The 7,668-nt window shown below is 40.2% G+C and overlaps 1 long non-coding RNA gene across 2 annotated transcripts; it reads left to right on the forward strand.

The window, feature by feature from the left end:
* Nucleotides 1-3,007: 3,007 nt before the first annotated feature.
* Nucleotides 3,008-7,405, forward strand: LOC124660701. Of its 2 annotated transcripts, none has more exons than XR_006989943.1 (3): nucleotides 3,008-3,226; nucleotides 3,616-6,097; nucleotides 7,070-7,405. It is a non-coding gene; the product is annotated as an uncharacterized LOC124660701 (long non-coding RNA). The 2 variants fall into 2 exon arrangements; XR_006989942.1 differs by having other exon boundaries at nucleotides 3,626-6,097.
* The last annotated feature ends 263 nt before the right edge of the window (nucleotides 7,406-7,668 follow it).

Genomic DNA, 7,668 nt, shown 5'->3' on the forward strand with positions numbered 1-7,668 from the left:
TCCTATTAAGAGTCCGGCACGGCAAAGATGCCAAAGCAAACCCGTCGAATGGGAAGGGAAAGTCTAAGAAAATGCGGTTTAAAAAGAAACATACAACCGAACTAAAAAATAAGGAAGCACATACCACTCATAACTCTGTTATTGGAAAGAAGAGCTTAGCAAGCAGGTTGGGGCCTTGGATCCGACCATGTAAGCCTAGGCATAATAATGGTGCTTTGATGCCAAAACACAAGGCGACCAGAGCAAGGTTCCACCAGGCAACACCCACCTCTTGCCCATACGTTAGAAGCATAATCAAATACTCAAATTAAATAAGGAAGTGTTTCCAATTCAGTAACAATGAATACCTAAAACACAATAAAGTGTTCGGCATCACAGGGATTGCAAACCGGGCCATTGCTTGCCTCAAATTTTCAAACTACCTCCTATGAGATCATAGTGATTGATTCTAGCTTTTTTTTCCTTAACATATTCTCTTTTAGTGGTCCTGGCATACACAAAAGAATGCTTTATTTTCAAGAAAGAATTCTTTTCAAAGATGACAAAGCAGACTTGCAATTGTAGCCTATTCCTTATTTAAAAAAAAAAACAGGACACAAATCCATGATGACCCTTGACCCACAGCCTTTATAGATTGGTGGGGAACTCGGGTCCCTATTTGGCATGAACATTTGTCATTGATCCACTTGATCAACTTAGGAAAGAGGCAATAATGTTAAAAAGTCCCTGAGAACAATCTTCACAAATTTCACTGTCAGGCAACTAAGCAAACAAACAAGGAGCATGAAAATATATTGCGCGAGGCAAAAATGTGGATAGGAAAAACCAGTCATTCTCTCTGTTCGACCAAAAAATACTTCTGAAAATTAATAACATGCTAGGCCTTACACAGTAAAATACTTCGAAAATTCCACCGACGAGTAAATCTAAAACCCTCCATCGTTTATGAAATACGTTGGGAATCGGTACCCAGATCCTCTGAAAATTAATATGGCTCTCCAGACAAAAACAAAGACAGATTTTTCATTCATGAGATTTTGGTTAACTAACTTCTGCAGGGTAGCATGCGGTTGTGTTTTTATCTTAACTCACTGCATACAGTTTTGCCAGAAAAAGAAAAGTTTGTTTGTCAACCCCATAGCACAAACATCGATAGAAAGATCCTAACTAACTGTAGTAGTAGTAGAGTGCACCTTCCAGGTGAAATAGGCTTGAGCTTAACCAAACGTGATGCAAAGTGGAATTTTTAAAAGACACAAGGATGGCACATAACCACTTGAAAGTTGGACCTGATCCTTAAACCAATGCATGGCATTTACACATCTTAAAACCTATCTGCTCAAAGTAGTTAAAATATAACCTAAAGCAGAAGAATCTTTATAAAAACTTGCACCAATTATATCCACTAATGCTTCAGAAGCAATAAGAGTACCTAGACATTTAGGGTAGCACTCGCTTCATCAGAGTAAGAGCATCTAGAAGATATCATCCAAATTGGTAAAAAAATATCATCCAAACTGGTGATCTTATTTAGCATAAGCATTTACACAATAGCACTCATTTAAATAGAAAAAACACATGAGCTTTTTTTCACTGAATATTGTTCCAGAGTAAAATGAAGGTAACCAGTCAACACATGTTCTTTGAATCATTGAAATCTGATATTCTCTATAAGCTAAAGTCAGTTTTACATGTTAGTGGGGCAATGACCGAAGCAAAACCGACCACATAATATGGTAGTAGGATAAATAAAAATAACTGAAGCAAAATACACCACAAAAAATAACAGTGTTAGCGGGGCAATGACTGAATTAAAAACAATTGGGACTTGGGAGAGATCATGAACGGGATGTTAGCACACTCTGATAAAGCACTCTGTTTATTATTCACAACAAATTATGAAAATTCAGAAACTAAGAAAGCTTTTTTTAGATGAACTAAGATAGCATTACCGTAAAAGAAAACAATTAAAGCAACCCTTTCCCTATTAATATGGTGAATCCTCACAAGAATGGTAAACAAATCAGAGTAGCAGTTGCAACGGCAACTGCTCAATGTTTCTTTTGACTGCAAACTCCATCCAGTATACGTCATTAAATGAAAATTAAGGAAAACAGATATATAAACTGATATGTAATATTCACACCTACAATCCAGGAGTTATTTCGAACATAGTGAACCATATTCATAATCAAACGAAGTGGTTACCGACAACCACGTTGAAATTGCTAGCTTTAGGGAGAAAATTCTTGAGGCGAATGGTTATATTAAGCTCATATCTCAAGCTTCCATTTCCATGTACCCAAAGCTAACAACATTTTAAGCATGCATACATTGGTCAACTGGAAGGATCCCATGAAAAATATAATTAGTGTATAATGTTGATGATTAATTAACTGGACATAAAAATAGGAGCTGACAGTACATGTAAGAAAAACTGCTTCTCTAGACTAAAATTTTACATTACAATGCTTTTGTATATCCAGTTTTTACTTGTGGTAAAGCTAAATAAAATTGTGAAAAGAATATACCCTCTGGTGTGGTGGGCTGGTGGCTCCATTCAAATTGTGAAAACAATATTGGACACCAAAGAACATGTCAAATAAAAACCCAAGTGCTAAAAAGTGCTTGGATGCTATGTGTCCAACCGAGCACTCGATTTTGGGTCGTCGGATGCGAAAGAAATGGACCAGATCGCGGCAACCCGTGACACTTAGACGTCACCCATCCGGACAGATCGACACCTGGGACCCGACCATATCCCACCTGCCCCCCGGACCATTCCCACCTGGGTTCCGGCAATTTCACCATTGATTATCCCGGCGATTGCCCCAGCGAATCTATCGGCGGCCAGTATGATGTTGCTCGGGTGGTGGTAGAGATAGTTGGTGTGGGCGACGGCGGGCTGGAGGCTGTCGACTTCCGCGTCGGGCTAGAGTTCGGCTTTGTCGTCGGCGGAGAGGGAGCGGGCGGGAGGGCGTTGACTTTGGTGTTGGCGATGGAGCCGCGCGGGTGTGCGGCTGGGTCGACGGCGGAGAGCGTCCCGCACGAGGTGGGCTGGGATTTCATCGGCGGAGAACATCCCACACGAGAGGGCGGGCAAGCTCATCGGCGGAGGGCTTCTCTGCGCTGGGTGATTATAATTTCGCCGCAGTGGACCTCCTGTGCGCAAGGCCTTCAGAGATTGACAGCGTAGGGGTGGTGGGAGTCAGAGCTGCTAATACAGGTATGAAATAGCAAATCAAGTCAGTGTTCCCGTGTTTTCTGCGATTTTTTGGGGGATTGTAGATGAAATTTATGTTAGGATTTGCTCAGTTTTGGAGCACGGCATGAATTAGATTTGTTTTTCTGAAGAATTAGTGCCGATTTGTATAGGTGAACGTTATGTCAGCCCATCTGCTATGTTATTGAGCAAAAACATGCATTTGAATGTTTCTTAAGAATTAGTGCTGATCTGTATGGGTAGGACTTTTGCAGCCATGTATATGTAGTCAAGTTAGGGGAGAGAGAAGATTCATAGTGTTTTGGATATGTCTCTGTGGTTCATGGCGATTCAGCGGGATTTTATCCTCTTTTTTTTTTTTGCTGCTAAGGTAACTTGGTTTTCCGTGTTAGCATGTTCTAGGTCCTGTTTATTCCTTTTTTGTTCGGCGGCCGAGAGAGGCTGTACGCGAGGATGTGAAGCTCAGCGGCGGAGAGCTATCGCCTGCGAGGGCGTGGAGCTCGATGGTGGCAGAGGAGCGAGTTTGACGAGACTGCAAGTTGGATCCAATTTTTTCTCGGGTGACTAGATCAAGAATATGAGGTAATCTCCTACAAAAATCCCAAATCATGGTTTGAATTTCATATGGTAGGATCATCTACAAAGTCACCAGAAATTAGGTAGTTTATATTTCATATGGGTGTGCCGATTTTGTCATGTGATATTCCTGCTGCATTTTCTGTGAGGAGATTGCGTGCATCGCAAACTCATAGGGCATGGAAACACAATTTTTCTGTGTGGTAATCGGCCTTAACCAGGAGCACGCCCCTGCCGTGTTCTGCCTGAATGGATCGAGCTGCAAAAGGGGTTGCTAATGTACGTGCTATGTACGTTGCTAGTACATCTTAATTGAAACCAAAATACAACTACTATAGTACATCTAGTTTCTGGTGAAATTTATTTGCTAGCTAGTAGCTACCTAGATGAATCTGTCCCAGCGATTGCACTTCGCATCTAGTTTATGTTGACAGTTTGCAGTGAATGATGCAAAATGCCCGTGATGTCTGGCATTTTGAAATTCATTCATCAATCGGGTAACGAGTCATACTATCCTTCAGCTGCAACATTTCGTACTGATCTCCATTTCTGATCAATTTTTTTTTTTGGAGACAACTCATTATTTAAACCTGGTGTTCTATCATTATTATCCATGAGGTTCTCGCGCTAAATTTGTATTATGACCTATAGTATGCACCACTATTAAGTTACAACCCTGAATGAAAAAGCTATGTGTTCAAGATTGTGTTGGACGTGATATTTGATTCGCCAAGTCGCAACACTCCGATCTTCACTTATGTATGTGACATAAAAAATTGGAGCAACATACACATGTTGGATAATTTGGGTTAGTTAAGTTGTATTGTCAAAATGCTTAAGTTGGCTACCAAAATAAATTAAGTTGGTTCTACAACATGCTAATGTTGTGTTTTATAGTCTAGGCCGTTTTCTTTTTTATTTTGGAGTAATATGCACAAGTTTGCTACTTTGGGTTAATTAAGTTGTATGTCAACATGCTTAAGTTGACTACGGAAATGTATTAAGTTGGCTTTACCACCATGCTTCAGTCTGCTTCTTCTGAATATTGCTTGTGTGTTTTTACTGTTAATTGCTCTGTTTGTGCTCCAACTTATTTTGGGTCGTCGCTATCCTAAATCACTGGACACACAAGTGCTTCAATTCTGCATTGCCGCAAACACGTCCACCTGTAAGTATCACTTTACATTCATGATAATGCATATCATTGGTCTGACTGTAGAATGGACATCTTATATTGTTTAGCTGTCACATGTTTCTATTTCATTGGCGAAGTGAGTCCTTTCACTATATGTATAGATGAATTGTTTTCTCAAGGGGTCTCTATATGTGAAGTGAGCTGAATCTTCATAAAATACCACAGATATGTAAAGGGTGACCATCCTACTATATGTTCACAATCCTATAAAATTTTCGACCGTTGAACTGACCCATTCTGCAATGTCGGTCTTCTTGTTCTTCTACTGGTGGTCACCTGCTCGAGCTGCTGCCGACTGCGTCAAGGCACATCCCACCAAAGCGGGGAAACATCGGGGCAGAGGCCACCGCAGGGGGAGATGACGATGCAACGATCACGCCGACCAGGCAAACGATTTTGGTTGCTTATCCCATGTTCAAATAACCTAGTTGTTTTCACCCTTTTTGTACAAGTTTGTCTAACCATGGATTCTACCCCCGTAGCCGAATTCCCAGAATTAGTAGAATATTAGTATCAAGTTGATATAGCAAAATTACCTTAGTTGTTTATTATGTATATCCTAGGATTGATTAGGTGTGCTTTTTTTTGGGCGTTTTTATGCTAATTTGCATACTATATGCTATTTTTTAAGTGGTAGATTGGTGAGATATCACAGTGTTGTTGTTTTGCGTGTAATACATAGTTGTGTACTGCTTGTGGTTAAGTTGTCCATCGATTGCCTGTTAAGTTGCATCCTGATTGCAAGTTGTCCACTTTTTTAGTAGTTGCTTAAGATAATGTCTATTCATCGGGATGTTCTTCTATTGTTCTAAGTTGTTGCATACATTACACTTGTTGTTCCGCAACACACACCTAATTGCATTTCTATCTACTTGTGGTATCCATTTGGCTTTTCTCTCTCTTTTGAATTATGCATTTGGCCTTCGTAGATTCATGATGCTACCTAAGTTGCTTATCATGTTTCATTAAATTGATTATCCACTTTAGATTAAGTTGTTCTACACTTTCTCGTGAGTTGCAGTTTGCAGCCCACCAAGTTGTACGTACCAGTCCAACTAAGTTGCTTCATCTTGCAACTTGGTTTATGAACTTACGCAAATATAGTAAGTTGTTTATCACATTCCCTTAAGTTGTTTGTTGTCCATTTATTAAGTTGTTTTTTGCATACCATGGAGTAGGGTTATTTTTTTTTATTCTCGACGCAAATCATTCAAGTTAATAAGTTTATGCCAATATAAGTTGCTTGGCCACTTTTATTGACTTGCTTGTTACTCCTTAGCAAAGTTATTTTTTAATCACAATTTTGCTATACATGCATGTGCTAGGCGTTTTTTGCTTTTCTGTGTACAACAATCATGCAAATAATTTAGTTGCTGACCTCGTCTAACTAAGTTTGCCATGATCTACATGTTGAGTTTTGGGAGTTGTTCATACATGTTTCTTTGCTAAAAACCAAGTTGTCTAGGTTCCATACTTTCTTTCTTTTATGTCAAATTGTATGTCTTTTAGTTGCTGCCAACTTGCTCGCTGTTTACTGCTAAGTTGTATACAAAGTATCTGCTAAGTCGCTCGCTGTTTTATCCGTTAAGTTGTGTACAAAGTAGTTGCCAAGTTGCTGACAAAGAAGATCTTAAGTTGCACCTTAATTGCTACTTAGTCCCCCCCCCCCCCTCCTAAGCACAACTAGTTTTGCGGCTATGAAGCTGCTGAGTTGTCTATTTTCAGGTTGTTGTTAAGTTGCTCCCTAATTTCTGATAAGTTGCTCTCTAATTTCTGCTAAGTTGTGTACACAATAGCTGCTAAGTTCCTGGGTCTACCACATCAGTTATACCCAGGACATGCTATTGATGGATCTAATATGCACAAAAGCTCATGCTTGCTTAATTTTGATTGTTGCATTAAGGAATAGGTCTATTCCAGAACCCTAGAGACATGCAGATCCTAATGTAGGAGTAAAAGAAGAAGAGATATAGGGGGGATAGGGAAATTTAGGTTTCTTTGACATGATTACCTTCTTCGTTTTGTTGTCCTTTTCGAGCTAAGCCTTAAATCATGAAAAATCTGATGAATTGCAGGTTTAATGGAGATCTGCATGAGGGGAATAAGAGAGAGTGCTGGGAGGAAGCCTCACGTGGTCCTGGAGTTGAGCCTGGCTAGCGATGTACTAGCACGCGAGGGATGGTCCAGGACGCGCGGGAATCCAATCGGGAAATCCGGGCATGCGGGAGTCTAGCCGGCGGCGTGCGTTGAGTGCTAGGTTGGATTAGCTAGCACTCGGATGCTGGGTTAGACAAACCAGCACCGGATGCTAGCTAGCCGTGTCCAATAAAAAATAAATCACCAGAAATGCAGACAACAGCGATGCCGCGACGACGCCAGGACACAGACAGTGGGGTTGTGCTCCATTCAAATTCTTCAGAGCCTCTTATCACTGCACAGAGAAAGAAGAAAAAAACCCAAATCAGCTCAACCAATTCACCAAATAGAAGAAACAAACAAATAAAAAATCCAAAAGTATGAACCTGCACTGTAGTGTATGGGTGGGCAAGAAACATAAACCACACAAAAAGTTAAATTGATAGGAAGACTTAGAAATTACAATAGGGGCCTTTGACATACAAGAGATAGCTATATATCCCGCTATATGGTATCAAATAATGCCCTCAATATTTAT

Source organism: Lolium rigidum, chromosome 6 (assembly GCF_022539505.1).
Source record: "Lolium rigidum isolate FL_2022 chromosome 6, APGP_CSIRO_Lrig_0.1, whole genome shotgun sequence".
In the NCBI taxonomy this organism is placed as follows: Eukaryota; Viridiplantae; Streptophyta; class Magnoliopsida; order Poales; family Poaceae; genus Lolium; species Lolium rigidum.